Source organism: Mesoplodon densirostris, chromosome 5 (genome assembly GCF_025265405.1).
Source record: "Mesoplodon densirostris isolate mMesDen1 chromosome 5, mMesDen1 primary haplotype, whole genome shotgun sequence".
NCBI lineage: Eukaryota > Metazoa > Chordata > Mammalia > Artiodactyla > Ziphiidae > Mesoplodon > Mesoplodon densirostris.
In genome coordinates, this window is record NC_082665.1 from 118,377,033 (window position 1) to 118,403,707 (window position 26,675).

Consider the following 26,675-nt stretch of genomic DNA (forward strand, 5'->3'; position numbering starts at 1 on the left):
GCAGCATCTGCTAATAAAACCCAACAGATACTGGAAGTTTTGCATTTGTGGTCGACACTTATGGTGTTAGAAAACAACCGCAAGCCAAATAAAATTATAAAGCTAAGTCTTGGAGAAGAATTAAATTTAATTAGTGGTTGCTAATCAAGGTAAATTTCTATTTAGCTAACCAGATAAAAACAGCAGTTCCCCTAAATGCAGTGAATTGTGACCAAGTTATAAATTAATGTCACTTAAAAGATGTGTACTCATACATGCAAAATTTTACAACTCGATTTATCCAAGGTGTAACTTTAATTCGAATTTTGCAAAATTTCCAGTACCTTTGTCACAAACCTAACTCACATTATCGGGAGCAGTGTCTTCCATAATGTATAAAGAACAAGGTAGTTTTTGCCTACCACAGTGTCTATATCGGAGACAGTGATCTCCATATGTTACACTAAGGGTGTACGTAATTATCGGGAACAGTGTTTCCCATAATTTTCTTCATGCAATGACGTCTTCAAAGCTTGAAGATCGTTAGTATCTAACATATATTCCCAGCTCCCTATAATTCTCTTTTAGTTTTAGTTGCAGAAACATGGAGGTTATTAAGCATTTGGTGGATAACTTCAACCACTGTAAAATAAAATTACTTCCTTCAAGAGTCTTTGTTTTTAAACCTAACGTGTTTTATTTGTGGTTTCCCCAGGTCTTCTGTTTAGCGGGATAGTAGCATACATTTATAATGTTTGCTGTTGTCAAATGAATTTAACTCTATCCCCTTATTTGCATGTTATCTCCTATAAACTTAGTTCATACAAGTTTGAATCCAGAATTGACCTTTTAGCTTAAAGCAGGGGAAACTTATATAGGAATTCGGTGGGGAGGGAGGAGTGGAGGGTCTGGGGAGATGAAGTTTGCAGAAAGGTATTTGATCATGTCTCCCCAACCATTAGGATTTGGTGGTTATAAGTTAAACATAGATGTGAACAAATAAGTTTGAAGCTACATCAGTTAGAACTTTATTTTCTACTCAGCCATCATTATAAACCTGATAATCAGCTGTTTGTTCTAAGGCAGTTAAATACTGTCGCCTAAGAAAAAGTCCATAGGGTCTCTTCAGATTCTTAAACTTAGTGTCATTTATGTAAGTTAAAATAGATGTAGATTAATACAGTCTCACTGATTTGACCATTTACAGTCTATTTTAGTCTTTATGGTGTTTTATCTTGAACTGATATTTAGTGGTAAGTGAAAAGGTCATAGCTGGGATTCCTGGTTTGAGTATCATGCTTTATCGTATTTTAATGAAAGTTCAGTGACTTCAAGGCATATTATGAACAATGGGCATATATTTTACAACAGTAAATCTGTTCAAAAACCTTTTCTGTAGTTAGGACTAAGTTATTTACAATCAAACAAGTCAGTAGTGGTAAGAGGCTTAATATTCCTGAATGAAATGTGTATCTGACTAGTGGCAACCAACTGGTCTTCAGATTTTTTCTGGTTTTAGATGTCATGTGCATTTTGAAGGTAAAGTATAAAACGACTGAGCTTTGTCATGATTCACTATTCTAGAACTTGCATGACCTTTATTGTGTTTCCTTTTGAATGTTCTTGAAATTTTAGTTGGCTAAACATGGTTTATTAGACTTGTCAACTTACTGCTCAGCTGTGTCTTCGTAAACAAGTGATATGCCCTTATAATTGTAAACAATCTGGTATGTGCAACAATGTGGAGATTCCTTATCTGATTTAATAAAATGCTTGAACACTGTTGTCATTTCTAATAGACTTTTTAGATCAGTTTTAGGTTCCCAGGAAAACTGAGGAGAAAGTACAGAGAGGTCCCATATACTCCCTGCCTGCACACTGCTCCCACCCCAGTTTCCCCCACTATCGACATCCTGAGAGCCCCACCCCCAAGAAGTACCTTTGTCACAATCAATGACTCTAACTTGACACATCATTATCATCCATAGTTGACATTACGCTTCACTCTTGGTAGTGTACATCCTATGGGTTTGGACACATGTATAATGACATTTTTACCATTATGGTACAATACAGAATCATTTTACTGCCCTGAAAATCCTCTGTGCGCTGCCTCTTCATCTTCCCTTCCCAGGAACCCCTGGCAACCCTTGATATTTTTACTGTCTCCATAGTTTTGCCTTTTCCAGAATGTCATATAGCTAGAATTATACAATTCATTCAATCTAGCTTTTTCAGATTGGCTTTTTTCACTTAGTAATATGCATTTAAGATTCTTCTATGTCTTTTCATGGCTTGATAGCTCATTTCTTTTTAGTGCTGAATAATATTCCATTGTCTGGATGTAACAGTTTATTTCTCCATTCACCTACCAAAGAACATCTTTGTTGCTTCCAAATTTTGGCAATTACGAGTAAAGCTACTATAAACGTGTACAGGTTTTTTGTGGACTTAAGTTTTAGTTCATTTGGGTAAATACCAAGGAGTGCAATTGCTGGATTATATGGTAAGAGTATCTTTAGTTTTGTAAGAAACTTCCAAACTGTCTTCCAAGGTAACTATACCATTTCGCATTCCCACTAGCAGTGAATGAGAGTTCCTGTTGCTCCACGTCCTTGTCAGCATTTGGTGGAGTCGGTGTTTTGAATTTTGGCCATTCTAGTAGGTGTGTAGTGGTATCTCATTTTAATTTGCGTTTCCCTAATGACAAGATGTTTTATATTCTTATTTACCAAGTGTATATCTTTGGTGAAGTGTCTATTCTGATCTTTTGCTCCTATTTTAAGCAGTTTGTTTGTTTTCTTATTGTTGAGTTTTAAGATTTTTTTTTTGTATATTTTAGATAACAGTCCTTTATTAGATATGTGTTTTACAAGTATTTTCCCCCAGTTTGTGGTTTGTCTTCTCATTCTCTTGAAAGTGTCTTTTGCAGAGCAGAATTTTTTAATTTTAATGAAGTCCAGCTTACCAATTATTTCTTTCATGGATCACCAAACCCATCTAGATTTTTCCCTGTGTCATCTTCTAGGAGTTACAGTTTTCAATTTAACATTTAGGTCTGAGCTATTTTCAGGTAATTTTGTAAAGGGTATATGGTTCATTTTTTTTGCATGTGGATGTCCAGTTGGTCATTGGTTTTCAGTAAGAATACTCTAGCAGGTCACATCATTTGCAAATATTTTCTCCCATTCTGTAGGTTGTCTTTTTGTTTTGGATTAATTTCCAAAATATACAAACAGCTCATACAGCTCAACATCAAAAAAACAACCCAATAAAGAAATGGGCAGAAGATCTAAATAGATGTTTCTCCAAAGAAGACATTCAGATGGCCAAACGGCACATGAAAAGATGCGCAACATCGCTAATTATTAGAGAAATGCCAATCAAAATGACAATGAGGTACCACCTCACACCAGTCAGAATGGCCATCATCAAAAAAATCTACAAACAATAAATGCTGGAGAGGGTGTGGAGAAAAGGGAATCCTCCTACACTGTTCGTGGGAATGTAAATTGGTACAGCTACTATGGAAAACATATGGAGGTTCATTAGAAAACTAAAAATAGAGCTACCACATGACCCAGCAATCCCACTCCTGGGCATATATCCGGAGAAAACCATAATTCGAAAAGATACATGTACCCCAATGTTCATAGCCAGCACTATCTACAATAGCTGAGACAGAAGCAACCTAAATGCCCATGGACAGATGAATGGATAAAGAAGATGTGGTATATATATACAGTGGAATACTACTCAGTCATACAAAAGAATGAAATAATGCCATTTGCAGCAACATGGATGGACCTAGAGATTATCATGGTAAGTGAAGTAAGCTAGACAGAGAAAGACAAATATCATATATCACTTATATGTGAAATATAAAAAAAAAACAACAAAAGATACAGATTAGTCTATGTACAAAACACAGACCCACAGACATGGAAAACAAACTTATGGTTAACAAAGGGGAAAGGGGGGAGGGAAAAGGATAAATTAGGAGTTTGGGATTAACATAAACAATACTATATATAAAATAGATAACCAACAAGGACCTACTGTATAGCACAGGCAACTATACTCAATATTTTATAATAACATAAGGAAAGAGAATCTGAAAAAGAATATATAAAACTGAATCACTCTGCTGTACACCTGAAACTAACAACACTAAATCAACTATACTTCAATTAAAAAAAAAACTAGCAGGACCTATTTTGTCTCCCCTCCCCCTCCAAAATAGGTGAGTTACCTATCTAATTTTAATGTTTAGCCACATTAAAAACCTAAAAAGAAACATGAAATTTTAGTATATCTGAAATCAATATATTCAAAATGCTATTATTTTAACATGTACACATTAAAAATTATTTCCAAGATATTTTATATTCCTTTTTCCATACTGAGTCTTCAAAATCCATTGTGCTTATCACATCACAATTTGGGCTACCCCTACTTTGAGTGCTCAATAGCTAATGGTTAGTGGACACTGCTGCTCTATAGTAAAAGGCATAATTGGTAAGGGTTTTATTTTACAGGCTTTCTACTAAGCAATTACCAAAGAAAACATTATACAACTGAATCTCGTAGCTACAAGTGCCAGCCAGAATTCTTCAGTATGCTTGCAGGAATTGCAGCCACTAGAATTGGGAAGCCTTTTAATTGCCTCACCTATGTCCAAGCTTTCCCCTGTCAGAATTAGTAGCCACGTGCACAGCCTGGAAAAAAAATCAAGACAATAGATGACTGTATTCTAAGGAAAATGTGCCTTGTGAAAGGTGATGGGCCAGGAGGCAGCCCTAAACAAATATTTGAAGAGACATATGGTTGGTTATCTGCAACATATACCTTCGCTTGGAATTTAACACATCAGATACCTTGGAATTTAACACATCAGATACCGTTATCTTCCTTGTAGCTATCAATGGGCTTACCTTCTTAGGTGCTTGAGTTAAAGCCTTTGTAGTTTGCTACATCTGTCCTTTAAACTACCTAATGTTTAATCCATCCCAAATTGATTATTTTGACTAGTTGTTAATGCCTTTTTTGAAAAATGTTTACATACTAATGGTCAAAGTGCAGAAGGGTCTTTATTGAAAAGTAAGTTTTTCCTCTTGGTCCCCACAATTTCTCCCTCTAAATATCCACAATCACCAATTTCTTGCGTATGCTTTCAAAGTAGTCTATGCGTAAGTGAGAACAGCCGTGAAACCTTCATGCAAGGAGTTTTGGTTCCAGTATCACAATGTAAGCCCCTATAACCCATCCCTCCACTGCTTACGATGATAAACTCTGAGTAAAATAGAAAAAAAGAAAGGAAAAGCAACCCACCTGAGGACTTAAAAAGTAAACACAGGCAAACAGACTGTGGATGGGAGTAAAGCCTGGAGAAGTGACCTTAAAAAAAAAAAAGCATGAGAGTTGGTAAGGACAATAAGAGAGGACAAACAAAAAACTAATAAAATATGCCAAGGTCCAACTATATCAATAATTACATTAGTAACACATTAACATTCTAATCAAGAAGTTCATTTAAATGCTGCCTACAAGAAACACAGATAAGTTGAAAGTTAAAGGATGGAAAACAAAGAACACGCAAATTAGCATAATAAGACTAGAGTGGCTATATAAACACCAGATAAAAATAGACTTTAAGACAAAGATTATCATAGATAAAAATAGGAACATTTCATGATAAACAGGACAATTCATTGGGAAGATAGTACAATTGTAAGTATGTATGTAGGATGCCTGATAGCCTTAAATACATGAATTAAAAGTTTATAGCATTGTGGGGAGAAACATAATTCTGCCATAGTAGATTTAACACCCACTTCTTAGAAGTCATTAGAACAATTAGACAAATCAGGACAAAAAATCTGAACCACTTTATCAGCCACCTCAATCTAACTGATGTTTATAGGACACTACATCCAACAAGTGCAAAATACTATTTTTTTTGAGGTATGCATGGTAAATTCAAGATAGACCATATGCTGGGCTCTACAAGGCTCAGATTAAAAAGTATTGAAATTATACATGGTGTGTTCTCTGATCACAAAGGAATTAAATTAAAAATTTAAAATCAGTAACAACATATCCAGAAACCCCCAAAACCTCAGGAAATTGAACAGCACATTTGTAAATAATTTATTCATCAAAAAGATGAAATCACAAGGGAAATTAGAAAATATTTTAAATTTAATGATAATTACAACATAAAATTTGTGGATGCAGGTAAGCAGTGCTTGGAGATGCACTGCTCATTACAGAAGCCACTGGACACATGTGACTAAATTTAAATTAATACAAAAGTTCAATTCTTCAGACACACTGGCCACATATCAAGTGCTGAATAGTTACATATGGCTAGTGGCTACTGTACTGGACAGCAGAAAACAGAATACTTCCATCACTGCAGAAAGTGCTATTGAATAGTCATGGCTTAGAGGGAAACTTATAGCTTTAAATAATTATATTAGAAAAACATCTAAAATCAATGACCTAAGTTTCCATCTTAATAAGTTAGAGAAAGAAAAGCAAAGTAAGCTCACATGAAATAGAAGAAAGGAAATACAATAAAGAACAAAAATCAATGACATGAAAATCATACAATAGATAAAATTAACAAAGCCAAAATCTGATTCTTTGGAATGAAAAATGAAATAGAAAAACCCCTAGCTAGAGCAATGAAGAAAAAAAAATGATGGAAAACAATTACCAATATCAAGAATGAAAAAGGTTATCACTACAGATCCTATGACATTAAAGGATAGTAAAGGTATATCACGAACAATTTTATGCCAACAAATTAGACCACTTACATGAAGTAGACAAATGTATTGACAAATTTAATTATCAAAATTAATACAAGAAAAAATCAGGAAATCTGAATGGCCCTGTATCAAATAAACAGAATTTATTATAACTTTCCATAGAGAAAACTCTAGACTCAGTTTCACTGGTGAAGTCTATCAAACATTCAAGGAAGGACTATCACTAACCTTACACAAACTTTTTCAGAAAATACAGAGGAAACTATTGATGTCAGTATAACATACCAAAACCTGACAAAGACATTACAAAAACAAAATGTACAGACCAATATTATCATGAATGTAGATGCAAAAACTCTTAACAAAAGACTAGCAAATTGAATTCAACAATATATAAAAGGATAATATATTATGACCATGTAGGGTTTATTCTAGGAATGCAAGGTTAATAATAGTAATAATTGTTAATAATAGTAACCATTACACCCAGATATTTCATGCCTATGTATACACCCAAGAGAACTAAAAACACAAGTCCACACAAAAATTTATACGCGATTGTTCATAGAAGCATTATTCATAATAGTTAAAAATTGAAAACAACCCAAATGTCCATTACCTGATGAATGAATAAACAAAATGTGGTATAAGCCTACAATGTGATATTATTTGGCAATAAAAAGAAATGGACTGATGTCAGGGAAGGAAGCCATTTCTCCACCTAAACAACTAGTGAGCTGGCAAGAACTGTCTACAGCAACTATTTTGGAATTCTGGAGTCTAGTTAAATACTTGCAATGTTCAGGGTAGAGCTTGATGAAGAGACTGGTAAATCAGTAAATTCTTGGGAATGTTGGTCTTTCACATAGTGGCTACCATTCCTCCACTACCATCCTCTGAAGCAGGGAGCAGAAAGGAGAGGTGGTGGCCCATATTCCTAGCGCAGCTTCCTGGACAATAAGAAACTTGTCCTCCAAATATTAGGATTGTGTGTTTTGATTGATAATTGCAGCTTTTGATCACTGAGGGGCCAGCACAAAGGTTGGCCATTGTTTCAACCCCTGTGAACTAAAGTGGTTTACAGGGGATTAGAGACAGTATTTCCCTTTGGGAGCCAGACATTTGAGGAAATATTTGTCAGCTTACTGGCTGACTGTAGAGATATCAGACAGAAACTTCAGTGACCACACAAAACAAGGAATACACACTTTGCAAAAATAGTTTGGAGAAGTCACAACAATGGCTCCAGCCCTCAACTAGCAAGATTTACCAATTCCTGCAGAGAGGGAGAATTAGATTTCAGAGTTAAAACAACATAATGCTCAATATATCTGGTTCTCAATAAAAGAGTTACAGGAAACAGAAACAGGAAAGTATAGCCCAATCACGGGGGAAAAAAGATTTTGACCGAAACCATCCCTGAGGAAGCCCAGACACTGGAATTATTAAAGATGTTTAAGACAGTTGACTTAACATGCTCAATGAGCTAAAGGAAGCCATGGGCAAAGAAGTAAAGGAAATCAGGAAAACTATGTAGAACAAATGAGAATACCAGTAAAAACATAGAATTTATAAAAAGGACCAAATAAATGCTGGAGCTTAAAAGTGAAATAACAGAAATGAGAAACTCACTAGAGTTATTCAACAGCAAATTTGAGCAGACAGAAGAAAGTGTTAGTGAACTTAAAGATAAAGCAATTGGAATTATCTAGTCTGAAGAGCAGAAAGAAAAAAGAATGAAGAGGAGAGCAGCCAAGATGGGAAAGTAGAAAGATCTGAGCTCACCTCCTCTCACAAGCACACCAAAATCACAACTATCTGCAGAACAACCATCAGTGAAAAAGACTGGAACCTACAAGAAAAGACATTCTACAACTAAAGACATAAAGAAAGAACCACAATGAGATGGGTAGAAAGAGCAGACTTGCAATATAATCAAATTTCATATGCCCTAGGTGGGTGGCCCACAAATTAGAAAATAAATATATGCAGAGGTTCTCCCACAGGAGTGAGAGTTCTGACCTCCACATCAGGCTCCCCAGCCCAGGGGTCCAGCACAGAGAAGACAAGCCCCCAGAGCACTTGGCTTTAAGGCCAGCAGGGTTAATTATAGGAGCCCCATCAGACTGGGGAAAATAGAGACTTCACTCTTAAAGGGCACACATAAAATCTCATGTGCACCAGGACACATGGCAAAAAGAGGAATTTGATAGGAGCCTGGGCCAGACTTACCTGCTGGTCTTAGAGAGCCTCCTGGAGAGGTGGCAGGGGTTGCGGGGAGATCGCTGCAACTCACCCTGGGGACATGGACACTGGCTGCAGACATTTTGGGGGGCATTCAGCTGCATGAGCACTGCTACTGGTGGCTGCTGGCCCCACCCAACAGCCTGTAGGTGCCAGTGCTGGGACACCTCAGGCCAAACAACTAACTGGGCAGGGAGACAGCCCCACCCATCAGCAAACAGAATTCCTAAAGACTTCCTGAGCCCACAGCCACCTCTAGATATGCCTCTAGACATGGCCCTGCCCACCAGAGTGCCAAGACCCAGCTCCACCCACCAGTGGGCAGGCGCCAGAAGCAAGAAAACTATGATCCTGTACCCTGCAGACCACCAACAGCAGGTCAGACCCTACCCTGGGACCAGCTGGGCCATGGTCCTGCCCACTAGCAGGCCAATGTAACCTGTGGGACACCCTGTCCCCCATACCCAACAGTGTCAAGAACCCATCTGCCCCAAATGATCTGAAACAAGCTCTGGGATCCCTGGGCCCTGCAGCTAGACTCCAGGAACTAGCTCTGCCTGCCAGGAGTACAGCATTAACCTGAGGATCTGGCTTCACCTGCCAGTGGGTAGGCAACAGACCCAGAGTCTTCAGGACCCTGACATTGCCCACCAGTGAGCTAGCACTAGCCCTGGCACCCCCTAGGCTTCTACAAATAGCCACCTTGTGACCAAGTCCCGCTAAACAGAAGCAAGCAGCATCCACACATGGAAGGGTCAGGCAACCAACAAGACTAGGGGCCAAAAAGCCTACCACGCTGCTCACAGAGTCAGCCCACAACAACAGAAGAACCCATGCAGCCCTCTTAGGGGGGATTCCCTAAAGCATATAGCTTAGGTGATGAGAGGGGAGTGCACTGCTGGGATGCATACGACGTCTTCTACAGAAGGTCACTTTTCCAAGGTTGAGAAATTTAACTAACATACCACATACATAAAAATACAAATAGCAACTTAGACAAAATGAGGCGGCAGAGGAGTATGTTCCAGATGAAGGAACAAAATAAAACCCAAGAAGAACTAAGTGAAGTAGAGATAGGCAATCTCCCTGAGAAACAGTTCAGAGCAATGATTGTAAAGATGATCAAAGCATTCAGGAGAAGAATGGATGCACAGAGTAAGAAGTTATAAGTTTTTAACAAAGAGTTAGAAAATATAAAGAAAAACCAAACAAAGATGAAGAATACAAAAATTGAAAAATACACAAGAAGGAATCAATAGTAGACTAAATGATACAGAGGAACAGGTCAGTGAGCTGGAAGACAGAGTAGTGGAAATCACTGCTGCTGAACAGAAAAAAGAAAAAAGAATGAAAAAAAATGAGGACAGCTTGAGACTTCTGGAACAACATCAAATGCACTAGTATTCGTATTATAGGAATCCCAGGAGAAGAGAGCCTGAGGGCTGAGAAAATATAATACTTGAAGAGGTAATAGATGAAAACTTCCTTAACATGGTAAAGGAAGCAGTCACCCAAGTCCAGGAAGTGCAGAGAGTCCCATACAGGATTAACCAAAAAACATGTTGTAATAAAAATGACAAAAATTAAAGATAGAGAATATTAAAAGCAGCAAGGGGGGCCTCCCTGGTGGCGCAGTGGTTGGGAGTCCGCCTGCCGATGCAGGGGATACGGGTTCGTGCCCCGGTCTGGGAGGATCCCATATGCCGCGGAGCGGCTGGGCCCGTGAGCCATGGCCGCTGGGCCTGCGCGTCCGGAGCCTTGCTCCGCAACGGGAGAGGCCACAACAGTGAGAGGCCCGCATACCGCAAAAAGAAAAAAAAAAAAAAAAAAAAAGCAGCAAGGGAAAAGCAACAAATAACATACAAGGGAACTCCCATAAGGCTATCAGCTGATTTTTCTGCAGAAATTCTGCAGACCAGAAGGAAGTGGCACAATATGTTTAAAGTGATGAAAAGGAAGAAAGTACAACCAAGAATCCTCTACCTAAGGAGGCTCTCATTCAGATTTGATGGAGAAATCAAAAGCTTTACAGACAAGCAAAAGCTAAAAGAATTCCAAACCAGCTTTACAATAAATGCTAAAGGAACTTCTCTAGGTGAAAAAGAAAAGGCCACAACTAGAAACAAGAAAATTATGAAATGAAAGAGCTCATCAGTAAGAGAAAACATACAGTAAAGACAAGAATTAATCCACACACAAAGCTAGTAGGGAGGTTCAAAACAAAAGTAGCAAAATCATCTGTATCTGCACTAAGTAGTTAAGGGTTAAACAAAACAATTGGATGTAAAACATGATATCAAAAACAGTAATTGTGAGGGAAGAGAGTACAAATGGAGGGTATCTAAAATGTATTTGAAATTAAGGGATCGGCAACTTAAAACAAGTATGTGTATATGTGTGTGTGTGTGTGTGTGTGTGTGTGTATACACATATATATACTGCTATATAAAAATCTCACGGTAACCACAAATCAAAAATCTATAACAGATATACACAAAAAAGAAAAAGGAATCTAAACACAAAGCTAAAGATAGCCATCAAATCACAAGAGAAGAGAACAAAAGAAGGGGAAAAAAGACCTACAAAAACAAATCCAAAACAATTAACAAAATGTCAATAGGAACACACATATCAATAATTACCTTAAATGTAAATGGACTAAATGCTCCAGCCAAAAGACATAAACTGGCTGAATGGATACAAAAACAAGACCCATGTATATGTTGCCTACAAGAGACTCACTTCAGAACTAGAGACACATACAGACTGAAAGTGAGGGGATGAAAAAAAGGTATTCCATGCAAATGGAAATCAAAAGAAAGCTGGAGTAGCAATACTTATACCAGACAAAGTAGACTTTAAAATAAAGACTGTTACAAGAGACAAAGAAGGACACTACATAATGATCAAGAGATCAATCCAAGAAGATATAACAATTGTAAATATATATGCCCCCAACATAGGAGCACCTCAGTATATAAGGCAAATGTTAACTCAACAACAGTAGGGGATTTTAGCCCACTTACATCAATGAATAGATCATCCAGACAGAAAAATCAGTAAAGAAACACAGGCTTAAATAAGACATTAGACCAAAGGGGACTTCATTGATATTTATAGAACATTCCATCTGAAAGCAGCAGAATACACATTATTTTCAAGTGCACTTGGAACATTCCCCAGGATAGATCACATGCTGGGCCATAAAGCAAGCCTCAGTAAATTTAAGAAAATTGAAATCATATCAAGCACGTTTTCTGACCATGCTATGAGATTAGAAATCAACTACAAGAAAAAAACTGTAAAGGCTAAACAATATGTTACTAAACAACCAATAGATCACTGAAGAAACCAAAGAGGAAAGCAAAATATACCTAGAGACGAATGAAAATGAAAACACGACAGTCCAAAGCCTTTGGGACATGGCAAAAGCAGTTCTAAGAGGTAAGTTTATAGTGATACAAGCTTACCTCAGGAAACAAGAAAAATCTCAAATAAACAACCTAACCTTACACCTAAAGCAACTAAAAAAGAAGCACAAACAAAACACAAAGTTAGTAGAAGGAAAGAAATCATAAAGATCAGAGCAGAAATAAGTGAAATAGAGATGAAGAAAACAATAGAAAAGATCAATGAAACTAAAAGTTGGGTCTTTGAAAAAAATAAACAAAATTGGGAATTCCCTGCTTGTCCAGTGGTCAGGACTGGGCGCTTTAACTTCCGAGGCCTGGGTTCAGTCCCTGGTCGGGGAGCTAAGATCCCACAAGCCATGCAGTGCTGCCCAAAAAAAAGAAAAGATAAAACTGATAAACCTTTAGCCAGACTCATCAAGAAAAATAGGGAGAGGGCCCAAATCAATAAAATTAGAAATGAGAAAGAAGTTACAACTGATGCCACAGAAATACAAAGCACCATAAGAGCCTACTAAAGGCAACTACATACCAATAAAATGGACAACCTAAAAGAAATGGACAATTTCTTAGAAAGGAGCAATCTTCCAAGATTGAACCAGGAAGAAATACAAAAAATGAACAGACCAATCACAAGTCCTGGAATTGAATTTGTGATTTAAAAAGCTCCCAACAGCTTCCCTGGTGGCGCAGTGGTTGAGAGTCCACCTGCCAATGCAGGGGACATGGGTTCGTGCCCCAGTCCGGGAAGATCCCACATGCCGTGGAGCAGCTGGGCCCGTGAGCCGTGGCCGCTGAGCCTGCACGTCCGGAGGCTGTGCTCTGCAACGGTAGAGGCCACAGCAGTGAGAGGCCCACATACTGCAAAAAAAAAAAAAAAAAAAAAAAAAAAAAAAGCTCCCAACATACAAAAGTCCAGGACCAGACAGCTTCACAGGTGAAATCTATCAAACATTTAGAGAAGAGTTAACACCAATCCTTCTGAAATTATTCCAAAAAACTGCAGAAGAAGGAACACTCCCAAACTCATTCTGAGGCCACCATCACCCTGATACCAAAACCCAACAAGGATACCACAAAAAAAGAAAGTTACAGGCCAATAACATGGATGAACATAGACGCAAAAATCCTTGACAAAATACTAGTAAACTGAATCAAACAATACATTAAAAGGATCATACACCATGATCACGTGGGATTTATCCCAGGTTTGTAAGGATTCTTCAATACCCACAAATCAATCAGTGTGATACACCACACAGCAAATTGAAGAATAAAAACCAAATGACCATTTTAATAGATGCAGAAAACTTTTGATAAAATTCAACTTCCATTTATGATAAAAACTCTTCAGGAAGTGGGCATAGAGGAAACATACCTCAACATAATAAAAGCCATATATGACAAACCCACAGCTAACATCATACTTAACGGTGAACAATTCTTCTAAGATCAGAAACAAGACAAGGATGTCCACTCTTGCCACTTTTATTCAACATAGTCTTGGAAGTTCTAGCCACAGCAATTTGAGAAGAAAAAGAAATAAAAGGGATCCAAATTGGAAAAGAAGTAAAACTGTCACCATTTGCAGATGACATGATGCTCTACATAGAAAATCCTAAAGATGCTACCAGAAAACAACCAGAGCTCAATGAATTCAGTAAAGTTGCAGGATACAAAATTAATATACAGAAATCTGTTGCATTTCTATACACTTATAACAAGGGATCAGAAAGGGAAATTATAGGAAACAATCCCATTTACCACCACATCAGAAAGAATAAAATACCTCGGAATAAACCTACCTAAGGAGACAAAAGACCTGTTCTCTGAAAAACTATAAGATGCTGATGAAAGAAATCAAAGATGACACAAACAGATGGAAAGATATACCATGTTTTTGGATTGGAGGAATCAATATTGTCAGATGACTATACTACCAAAGTAATTTACAGACTCAATGCAATCCCTATCAAATTACCAATAGCATTTTTCACAGAATTAGAACAAAAAATTTTACAATTTGTATGGAAACACAAAAGACCACAAATAACCAAAGCAATCTTGAGGAAGAAAAATGGAGCTGGAGGAATCAGGTTCTCAGACTTCAGACTATACTACAAAGCTACAGTAATCAAAACAGTATGGTACTGGCACAAAAACAGAAATATAGATCAACGGAACAGGATGGGAATTCCAGAGATAAACCCACGCACCTATGTTCACCTAAGCTATGACAAAGGAGGCAAGAATATACAATGGAGAAAAGACAGTCTCTTCAATAAGTGGTGCTGGGAAAACTGGACAGCTACATGTAAAAGAATAAGACTAGAACATTCTCTAACGCCATACACACAAGTAAACTCAAAATGGACTAAAGACCTAAATGTAAGACTGGACACTATAAAACTCTTAGAGGACAGCACAGGCAGAACACTCTCTGACATACTGCAGCAATATCTTTTTGGATCCACCTCCTAGAGTAATGAAAATAAAAACAAAAATAAATGGGACCTAATTAAACTTAAAAGCTTTTGCACAGCAAAGGAAACCATAAACAAAATGAAAAGACAACCCATAGAATGGGAGAAAATATTTGCAAATGAAGCAACCAACGAGGGATTAATCTCCAAAATATACAAACAGCTCATGCAGTTCAATATCAAAAAATACAAACAACCCAATCAAAAAATGGGAAGATCTAAATAGACATTTCTCCAAAGAAGACATACAGATGGCCAAGAGGCACATGAAAAGATGCTCAACATCACTAATTATTAGAGAAATGCAAATGAAAAGTACAATGGGGGGACTTCCCTGGTGGCGCAGAGGTTAAGAATCTGCCTGCCAAAGCAGGGGACATGGGTTCGATCCCTGGTCCGGGAAGATCCCACATGCCGCGGAGCAACTAAGCCCATGCGCCACAACTACTGAAGCCCATGCACCTAGAGCCCGTGCTCCGCAACAAGAGAAGCCACTGCAATGAGAAGCCCATGCACCGCAACGAAGAGTAGCCTCCGCAACTAGAGAAAGCCCGTGTGCAGCAACAAAGACCTAACGTAGCCATAAATAAATAAATAAATAAATAAATAAATAAAATATTTTTTAAAAGTACAATGAGGTATCACCGCACACTGGTCAGAATAGCCATCATCAAAATGTCTACAAACAATAAATGCCGGAGAGGGTGTGAAGAAAAGGGAACCCTCCTACACTGTTCATGGGAATGTAAACTGGTATAACCATTACGGAGAACAGTATGGAGGTTCCTGAAAAAATTAAAAATAGAAGTACCATATGATCCAGCAATTCCTCTCCTGGGCATAAATCCAGAGAAAACCATAATTCGAAAAGATACGTGCACCCCAATGTTCATAGCAGCACTATTTACAATTGCCAAGACATGGAAGCAACCTAAATGTCCATTGACAGAGGAATGGATAAGGAAGATGTGGTACATATATATAATGGACTATTACTCAGCCATTAAAAAAGAATGAAATAATGTCATTTGCAGCGACATGGATAGACCTGGAGATCATCATACCAAGTGAAGTAAGTCAGACAGAGAAAGACAAATATCATGTGATATCACTTATATGTGGAATCTAAAAAAATATGATACAAATGAACTTATTTACAAAACAGAAACAGACTCACAGACTTCAGAAACAAACTTACCATTACCAAATGGGAAAAGTGAGGGGAAGAGATAAATCAGGAGTCTGGGATTAACATATACACACTACTATACATAAAATAATCAACGAGGACCTACTGCATAGCACAGGAAACTCTACTCAGTAGTCTATAATAACCTATATGGGAAAAGAATCTGAAAAAGAATGGATATATGTATATGTATAACTGAATCACTTTGCTGTACACCTGAAACTAGCACAACATTGTACATCAACTATACTCTAATATAAAATAAAAATTAAATTAAAAGAAACCCAAGTGCCATGTGGGATAAGATTGATATACTGATTTCATACAAATTGTTGCATTGCAAAAAAACATAGCATAAACCAAATCATAAGATAATTGACAAACTAATAAAAAATGTTTTCTCCATACATAAAAGGCTTCCTTAATGCCTAAAGAGATCCTATAACACTTTTCTGATGTAGCATCATTCCTGTGGCCCCTTCTCTTTTCTGTATTTTTTGCCCTGTTTCCTGCTCCTCTCCCTGCTGAAAAAGTCTCTCCTATGTAAGTGCTCACACCAAGGACCAGGAACCTCGTCAGCTCAAAGTGTGTTTGACTACTATCCACGCAGGCTACCAGTGTTTATGAAAAAACTGTGTGGGTGCATTCATGCATGTATGAACTGGAAGGTAAGGAGGCCTGATGGCCTAACATGTTCCTATGCTAGAACTCAGTCCCAGCCTTCCTTGATATCCAGCTATTCCCCTCAACTAATTCCATAAGGTGCTTTCTCATCACCCCCAACCAAGCATATAGAGACTGGCCCATATATAATTTCTATATGTAAATCATCAGAACTCACTAAGATATTCTTACTCCCTTCTGTTTTTGCAGCTCAGCTTTGGCATGGTATATATGTATTTGCTAGAGGGGTTAGGAAGTTGGGAAAAAGAATTAGTAGAGTAAGAGCCCTGAATTTGTATCTGGGTCATGGAGATTCTAATCCAATTCAATCACCACCCTTAAATTGCTGGATGTCCTTGGGTAATCTGCTATACATCTCAAGACCTGTTTCCTCACTTCTAAATGAGGGGGTTAGGCCTGATGTTCTCTAAGATCCTTTCTAGCTCAAACAAAAAATCCCTCTCCCACTGAGAATGTATGTTTCCTCCCTCAAACCCAGATTTGATTCTATCCTCTTAGGGTACCTTTACAATCCTTTCTTACCCATCCCAATAGCTCAGATGTGTTACCGATGAGATTGTTAATCTGTCCTTATCTTGTAGACATTCTTCAGGCACTTACGCAGGTGCCCAGGATCTCCCCAACTAATGTTTCCCATTGGTTTAACCACCTGATCACCTCCTTTGGGGCTGTTGATATTGAGGTGTCTTGGACCCACGTTCTCCCTAACGGCACTAAGGTGGTAGCTGAGAGGAAGTGAGTCTGGGGAGGAGGAGGGAGGCTGGAGCCCTGCAGTGTCTGGGGTCTTCACAGAGTGCTGAAGGAGGGGATGTGGAAAGAGGTGGCCAATGACCTGAGTCCGGTTCCTGGGCAAATGAGAGAGCCAGGTGAGTCGAGGAGAGAGGGCTGGATTTGAGAGTTTGGGTTCTGTTGCCAGTTCCTCAGATTGGCGCGACCAAAAGGAAGTGTCTGGTAGTCAATGGACATCGTGGCTCAAGAGGGCAGCCACAGATGCAGGGAGCTCTATCCTATGGGCCTAATTAGCTCAGATGTGTGTGTGTTTGCAGGTGGAGGTGGCAATGAGTGGAAATTAGCTGACCAAGCTGCAGAGGTGGCCAAAAAAGCAGCAGGTATGGGCTTCCCTGGGTTGGTCATCACTGGAGCAGAAAGAGAAAGAACAGTCAGCTAAGGATTGTGCTGTATCTACACTACAAATGGGGAGATTTAAACAAAGACCCCCTGTTGCAGGGAGGTCCAAAAGTGAAAAAATACCTCAGTAGCCCTGAGTGTGCCTCATTTCTAAACTTAGCACAGTGAGTTCCAAGGAAAGCCAGATCTGGGGGATGTAAAGAAGGAGTAGGTGAAGAATAAAAGGAGCCAGTCCTTTAGTTGTTTAGTCTTGCTTCCCCCAACTAGCAGTTTCTTGATTATGCATATGGGTCATGTCTTCTTTGATTGTGCCTGACATTGGCTTGGGTACGTGATAGATCAAGACTACATTCCATCAAAAAGGGAGATAAAGAATTAATATTGTTAAAATGGCCATACTACCCAAAGCAATCTACAGATTTAATGTGATCCCTATCAAATTACCTATGACATTTTTCACAGAACTAGAACAAATAATCCTAAAATTTATATGAAACCATGAAAGACCTAGAATTGTCAAAGCAATAAAGCAGGAGGCATGATCTTCCCAGACTTCAGACAATACTACAAAGCTACAGTAATCAAAATGGCATGGTTTTGACACAAAAACAGACATATGGACCAATGGAACAGAATACAGAGCCCAGAAATAAACACAGCTATGGTCAACTAATCTTCAACAAAGGAGGAAAGAATATACAATGGAGAAAAGCCGGTCTTCAAGTGTTGCTGGGAATGCTGGACAGCCATATATAAATCAGTGAAATTAGAACACTCCCTCACACCATACACAAAAATAAACTCAAAATGGCTTAAAGACTTAAGTATAAGACATGATACCATAAAACTCCTAGAAGAGAACATAGGCAATACATTCTCTGACATAAATCGTAGCAATGTTTTCTTAGGTCAATCTCCCAAAGCAATAAAAATAAAAGCAAAAATAAACAAATGGGACCTAACCAAACTTATAAGCTTTTGCACAGCAAAGGAAACCATGAACAAAATGAAAAGACAACCTACAGAATGTGAGAAAATACTTACAAATGATGCAACCAACAAGGGCTTAATTTCCAAAATATACAAACAGCTCATACAACTCAATAACAAAAAACCAAACAACCCAATCAAAAAATGGGCAGAAGACCTAAAAAGACATTTCTCCAAAGAAGACATACAGGTGGCCAAAAGGCACATGAAAAAACGTTTGGCATTGCTAATTATCAGAGAAATGCAAATCAAAACTACAATGAGGTATCACTTTACACCAGTCAGAATGGCCATCATCAAAAAGTCTATGAACAATAAATAAATGCTGGAGAGGGTGTGGAGAAAAGGGAACCCTCCTACACTCTTGGTGGGAATGTAAATTGGTGCAGCCACTATGGAGAACAGTATCGAGTTTAGTTTTCCTTAAAAAACTAAAAAAAGAACTACCTTATTATCCAGCAATCCCACTCCTGGGCATATATCCAGAAAAGACAGAAACTCTAATTCGATAAGATACTTGCACCCCAATGTTCATAGCAGCACTATTTACAATAGCCAAGACATGGAAGCAACCTAAATGTCTATTGACAGATGAATGGATAAAGAAGATGTGGCGTATATATACAATGGAATATTACTCAGCCATTAAAAAGAATGAAATAATGCCATTTGCAGCAACATGGATGGACCTGGAGATCATCATACTAAGTGGGGTAAGTCAGACAGAGAAAGACAAATACCATATGGTATCACTTATATGTGGAATCTAAAAAAAATGATACAAATGAACTTATTTACCAAACAGAAACAGACTCATAGATGTAGAAAGCCAACTTATGGTTACCAAAGGGGAAATGGGAGGGGGAGGGATAAATTAGGAGTTTGGAACTAGCAGATACAAACTACTATATATAAAATACATAAACAACAAGGACCTACTGTATAGCCAAGGGAACTATATTCAATATCTTGTAATAAACTATAATGGAAAAGAATATGAAAAAGAATATATATATACGTATAGCTGAATCACTTTGCTGTACACCAGAAACTAATACAGCATTGTAAATCAACTAAACTTCAATCTAAAGAAATAAATTATAAATTTTCTGAGGCAAAAACAACCAAAAAAACCCAGATGAATGGATAAAGAAGCTGTAATACACCCCCCCACACACACACACACGCAATGGAATACTACTCAGCCATAAAAGAGAACAAAATTTTGCCATGTGCAGCAACATGGATGGACTTGGAGGGCATTATGCTAAGTGACATAAATCAGACAGAGAAAGACAAATATTGTATGATATCACTTATATGTGGAATCTAAAAAATACAAAAAACTAATGAATAAAACAAAAAAGCAGACTTGCAGATATAGAGAACCAACTAATTACCAGTGAGGGGGAGGGTATAGGGGTGGGGGAATGGGAGGTACAAACTATTGGGTGTAAGATAGGTTCAAGGGTGTATTGTACAACATGGGGAATACAACCAATATTTTGTAATAACTATAAATGGAAAGTAACCTTTAAAAACTGTATTAAAAGTTTAAAAAATAAATAAATAAAAGAGTACCTGGACGCCGTAGTCTGTTGGTTGGTTACCAACTTCAACTCTAGGTGTCCACCAGAGGGCGTCAGAACCCAGCACTATGGTGCTTCATCCTGAATAGTCCATGTTGATCCAGGGCTTGTAATCTCTGGACTCATCTGGCTCTTTCTCTAGCAGGGCAGAGGGGGCAGGGTGTGGGAGCAGCTGGCAGCACCTCCTCCCACTGCCCTAGTAAGGTTTTGAAAATGTTTGAACTGCTTGGGGGCATGTGAGCCCAGCCCCGGAGCAGCTCTGGGGGGGCTCTGACTTGCTTGATAAGGTGAAGGCACAGGTCTGTTCTTGGTCCTGGGAGGATGTTACCTGGGTTAGCAGATAGCCCCACGCCAAAGAATTGCTTCAGAAATCCCTCCCTTCACCTCCTCTAAGGGGCAAATGGTCCATTCCTGACTAAGAAACCTCTTGCCTTTTGTCATACTGGATTGTTTGCTCAGACACCAGACCTGACCCCACACCTCACTTCCTCCCACCTCAGCTCAGGCACTGGGGGTACTCCAGGGAACCAGCACCCACTGTTTCTGGTTGCACACTGGAATCACCAGGGGAGCTTTTAAAACCTATGGATGCTGAGCCCCACCCCAGAGATTGCAACGGAATTGTTCTGGGGTGGGACCTGGGCAGCAGTGTTTTTAAAAGCCTCCCATGTGATTCTTATGTACAGCATTATTGAGAATCTCTGGGTTCAAGGCCTTGCTAACCAAGTGTAGGAGCTTGACAGAAATGTAGAACCGCAGCATCCCCTTCCGAGCTTGCTGAATCAGAACCTGCCTTTAAACCAGACGCCTGGGTCATTCAGTGGCACACTGCAGTTTGAGAAGCACTGGTCTAGTCAGCATACTATTCTACTTCGTCCACGCTCATCCCCTGGGCCTGAACCACAGCCTCCACAGCTTTCTCAAGTTGGAGCACTGGCCTTCAGAAGTCTTTGCCTCTGATCTGCAGAAAGAAACACATTTTATATCAAGATGTAGAGCACACCTGTGTATATATAATGAAACCATACCTTTACTATTGTTACCAAACCAAACTTCAGTCCATTCACTTGGGCACAGGAAAGCCAATCTGCTGACACCGGATTGTGGTGAAGGAAAGTGCAGCACTTATTGCAGGGCACCAAGCAAGGAGTCCAGGCTGCTAGTGCTCCCAACTCCCTGATGGCTTTCAGGGAAAGGTTTTTAAAGACAGGGTGAGAGAAAAGGGTGTATGATCAGCTCATGGACATTCTTCTGATTGTTTGTTGGTAAGTAACTGGGAATCAACATCATCAACCTCCTGATTCCAACTGGTCTGGGGTCTACGTGCTTGTGGGCAGCATGCAGTTAACTTCTTCCACCTCGTGGGGGTTTTAGTAGCTGTCAAACAGCTCAAAGGATATGGTCCAGTATATTATCTATAGCCCTTGAGGAGGAACTAACAGTCCTTGACTTTGTTTAATGACTAAACTATTATTATTCTGTCTTGCTTGGCTGTTTTCCTTTCTTTCTGCATTTTCTTACTTCTCTGATTAAATTTATTCTTTGGAAGTTGGGGAAGGCCTAGGAGGCTAAAGTTTTTCTACAGACAAGAGAGAGGCAGGGCTTCCTTGGTGGCGCAGTGCTTGAGAGTCCACCTGCCGATGCAGGGGACACGGGTTCGTGCCCCGGTCTGGGAAGATCCCACATGCCGCGGAGCGGCTAGGCCCGTGAGTCATGGCTGCGGGGTCTGCGCATCCAGAGCCTGTGCTCTGCAACGGAAGAGGCCACAACAGTGAGAGGCCCGCGAATCGCAAAAAAAAAAAAAAAAAAAAAGAGAGAGAGAGGCAGAGGACATGGTGGGGATTAGGGTCTGTCCTAGGAAGGCCCCATAGGGTCCTGCTTGGCTACACTATCTGTGATGCACTCTCATCCATTCAATAGATATTGCTGGCACCTACTGTATACTCGGCATTGTTCTAGGTGCCTGTGCCAGTCTTATCCCCAGACAAAACTTCCTGTCATTGTGGAGTTTATGTTGGTGGGCGGAGGCCAGGGGAGGGTTGTCAGAAAGTTAAAAGTAACTCATAAATATGAAGGGCATGCTTGAAGATTATAGTTTCTTTTACAACTTACATTTGGGGGGACTTCCAGATCCTGATTATGGTGCTTCTTGATCCTGGTGCTGGTTATATTCACTTTGCAAAATGCCCAAGTCTTTGCACTTCTCTGGATGCACGTTATACTTCAATGAAAAGTTCAGAAAATTATATTCTGATATTTTCTATTACTGTCCTTTTTCATTAAAAAAAAAGCCAGGGTTTCCCTGGTGGCGCAGCGGTTGACAGTCCGCCTGCCGATGCAGGGGACACGGGTTTGTGCCCCGGTCCGGGAATATCCCACATGCCGCGGAGCGGCTGGGCCTGTGAGCCATGGCCGCTGAGCCTGCGCGTCAGGAGCCTGTGCTCCGCAGTGGGAGGGGCCACAGCAGCGAGAGGCCCGCGTACCGCAAAAAAAAAAAAAAAAAAAAAAGCCAGTTAAGGGACTTCCCTGGTGGCGCAGTGATAAAGAATCCGCCTGCTAATGCAGGGTACATGGGTTCGAGCCCAGTCTGGGAAGATCCCACATGTCACGGAGCAACTAAGCCCATGTGCCATAACTACTGAGCCTGTGCTCTAGATCCCACAAGCCACAACTACTGAGCCCAAGTGCCACAACTACTGAAGCCCACGTGCCTAGAGCCCATGCTCCGCAACAAGAGAAGCCACCGCAATGAGAAGCCCGTTCACTGCAACTAGAGAAAGCCCGCACGCAGCAACGAAGACCCAACGCAGCCAAAAAAAAAAAGCCAGTTAAAACTCACTAAATTCAGTTCACCTCCAGCTAATAGTTTGCAAGAGTAGTTTAAAAAACATTGCTCTATTTTTAAAAACAAAACAGAACCCAAAAAACCTTCAGCCCAATCACTCCGCAGCATCAACACTCTTGGCCGAGCACCTGCTTACAGGTATGAGCCAGGCTGCCTTCACCACCCGCCACTGCCCTCCTTGACCTCCTGCTTACCCCACACATGCAACCATCTCACAGTGGAGATTCTTCAAGGCACTGCCACATGCCTCCCTCAAGCAGCTTGGGCTGCCTCTGCTTAGAACTAGACCTGACAAGCCCTTCTCCCTGCAGAATCACTCTGCTGTGGGCAGCTCTTTTCAAGTTTCAGATCTGGGAAGAGACTGGCATAGGCACATTGGAGGATTGGGTTTATCCCCCCAGCCTCCTGAATCTCCTAAGCCTTGTGTTTCTAGCCTGTGTCTCATTTCCTCCATTGTGCTGTCAGTCCCCTTGGGAGAGAGCAGTCTCCCCAGCTACCAGTACCAGAGTCAAACACAATGAAGAGAAGGAGACATGCTCCAAGACAACTTCCATCACAGCCCCAGTGCTCAATGTGGTGGTGGGGACAGTCCAGGAGTTGAGATGGCAGGATGGGGGAAGGGAGCAGGAGACCTCTTTTCTGTGAGCCTAAAGCTTCAGATAACCCTGCACTAGGGATGTCGGAGGCATGGGTCTGGCTCTTGAGAGCAACTGGAAGGGAGATGGGAGAATGGGGAGCTGGGCTCCCCTAAGAGAATCACCCAGCAGAACAATCCAGCATGTAGGTGCTTTGACCCTTTGCCTTGTTTGATTTAGAGCTTGATTTACCAGCAGAGAAACTTGCTCCAAATCAGTTGTTTGCATCTATTGATCCCCCAAATCTGGTCAGACTGATGCCAAAAATCTTGGCTCTCTGTGCACCAATGCCAAACAGAAATACAGAGTTTTGGAGGAACAAGAAAAATGGCTTTAATCTTTGCCTGGCAAAGGGGAAAACACAGCAGGCTAGCACCTCAAGAACTGTGCCCCCTCCCTTCCCGGGGGATCAGACAAGATCTTATAGGTGGGGCTCACAGTCCAGGGTATATGATAAGGATCAAAATTGTGAAGGTCTTGCATTCTTCTTGCATTATTTCAAAACAGTCACAGCTGGTGTCAGGCAGCTGGCTAACTGGGTCCAGCAGCCCGGTAGTTGAGCCTGTTTGTCTCTGGTTTATCTTTCTTTCTGAAATGCAAAAGGCTATAAGGGGTGACTTGTTACAAGGGAGTGCAGGGTAGTAGGTGCATGATGTAATTTACATAGAGTTAGGGGGTATTACCATGCAGGATGTAATTCACATAGTGTCAGGGAGTAATGGGTTAGCTTTGTGAAGGACATATCTAGTTACAGACAGTACAGATTAGCAACAGTTAAAATAAAGCTAGGAGTGATTAACTCTTTCCATCCCGTTTGTTTCTTCTCTAGCCTGTTCACTGTTTACTTTACTTTCCTTGTTCTCAGGAGAGGAAAAACTTCATTTCTATTTTTGTTGCAACAAATTCCCCACTGCTAGTTCATTCCGTCCATATTAATGGAGGAAGGGAAACAGGCGTCATTCTTGTCTGGCTGAGGACAAAACTTCAGTTTTGCTCCACTTGACAATCACCAGCTGTCCAGCCCAGGGGCCCATCTACTACTTTAAAACCTGATGCTTCCCAAAGCTCCTGGGTATGGTGTTGCTTTGTTGTGCCTTATTGGTTCAGAGCAGACTTGGGAGTCAGAAAAGTGGATTTGAATTCTGGCTTCACTACTACCAGCTGTTACTTAATCGTGTAGAGCCTCAGTTCTATCACCTGTGGAGTACTACCTGCCCTAGACCCTGTCTCGGCCCAGGTGGGGTGCATTCAACTTCCTGCTCAGTGGCCCTGGCTGCATGGTGAAGGGCAACCCCCTTACACACACTGTTATCGAATGATTTAGTAGAAAGTTGCCCTGCTCACCTCACAGGGAAAGACGCCATGACCCAAATCCACCCAGTCCAGCCCCACCATAGCTGTCTAGAACCCGCCCCCTTCTTATTGCCCTGCTGTCCTCAGGCCAGAGCCCTTGGGCCCAATGCTGGAAAATAGGAGTGCAGAAGGAGGCACCCTTACACAATTCTCTGATGTCTGATCCTTGGGACAATTCTGTCTGGAGTTGTTTTATTATTAAACGCATCTTATAGATGAGGTACAGTCAGAAACGGTCAACTTGCCCTAGCTTTTGGGTTCTAAGCTTGGCAGCCCAAGGCCGCCTCCAGCTGTGCTAGGATCTGGGTCTGCAGGTTGCACTATCACTGGGAAAAGGAGCTCTGAATTTTCTCCTCCTTTCGGGGTACGGACCCAAGAGGGAGCAGTGCAAGAGGGAGGAAGACCCCCTTTGCCTGGGACTCTTTCTGCCTGTATTCCCAGCAGGAAGTGTCACAGGCCTGAGCCCAGCTCTCCCTTGGCCCCAGGGAAACGGTGGAGGCAGCCCAGGTTCATAGGTCTCTGGGCTGTTGCTGAAAGATTAGGACTAGAGTCCCTCTCTGCAGTCAAACACTCACTGGATTGGGGCCTTGGAAACTTTCCGGTCCAACCTCCTCTTCATTTTAGAAACGAAGCAACTGAGGCCAGAGGGAAGTGGTTTTTTTACACTCATAAGTCAGGAGCAGCTGAACTGCTACTTAGAATTCGAGACTCCTATTTCAGCGCTCCTCCATTGGGCCCTGTTGACTACACCGTCTCAGTGTGGACTCCCTACCTTCTGCTTCACCTCTTCTCCCTCTGGCTCCACAGGAAGGCGCAAGCAGGGCTTCTGGTTGGATGAAGAAGGGGAAGCAGTAGGGGTTCTGAAGGAAGAAGGAGGAGAAGTAAGTGGGACATGGCCCCTTAAGGGGGCGGGCCAATCCGGCCAGGCTCCGCCCCACCTCGGGCAGCGCAGGCGCAGGCTGGCTCCAGGAACACCCGGCGGGAGGGCGGGCGCTCTTGGTTCTCTGGCCGGGGCACGGGGCCGCAGCACCTGCGGGGGCCGGCGCAGGGCGCGGCGCCCGGCGGGCGGACGTCGACGCCCAGGAGCGAGGGCTGGGAGCCGGGACCGGGACGTGGGGGCGGAGCGGGAGGGGACGCGACCCCGCAGCCCCCTCCCCCGGGGGACGGGGCGGAAGGAGCCGGGTGGCGGGCGGTGTAAGCGGGCGGCGAGGGCAGCACCATCTGGAGGGGCGGGACCGCGCGGCCTCTGGGGGGCAGGAGAGTGCGTTGGGCAGTGCCGGCTGGGGGCCCTAGGCCGGGAGCGCAGGAGGAGCGCGGCGGGCTCTGCCCAGCGCTGCAGGAGCAGCAGCCGCAGCGGATCGGGGTTCTCA

General features: G+C 41.2%; 1 long non-coding RNA gene across 2 annotated transcripts; it reads right to left on the reverse strand.

The window, feature by feature from the left end:
- Nucleotides 1-4,356: 4,356 nt before the first annotated feature.
- On the reverse strand, nucleotides 4,357-26,160 carry LOC132490778 (uncharacterized). Of its 2 annotated transcripts, XR_009532603.1 has the most exons (6): nucleotides 26,078-26,160; nucleotides 22,585-22,693; nucleotides 21,196-21,433; nucleotides 20,465-20,610; nucleotides 5,311-5,376; nucleotides 4,357-4,697 (listed from the first exon to the last, which is right to left on the reverse strand). It is a non-coding gene; the product is annotated as an uncharacterized LOC132490778 (long non-coding RNA). The 2 variants fall into 2 exon arrangements; XR_009532602.1 differs by having other exon boundaries at nucleotides 20,465-21,433.
- Nucleotides 26,161-26,675: the final 515 nt, after the last annotated feature.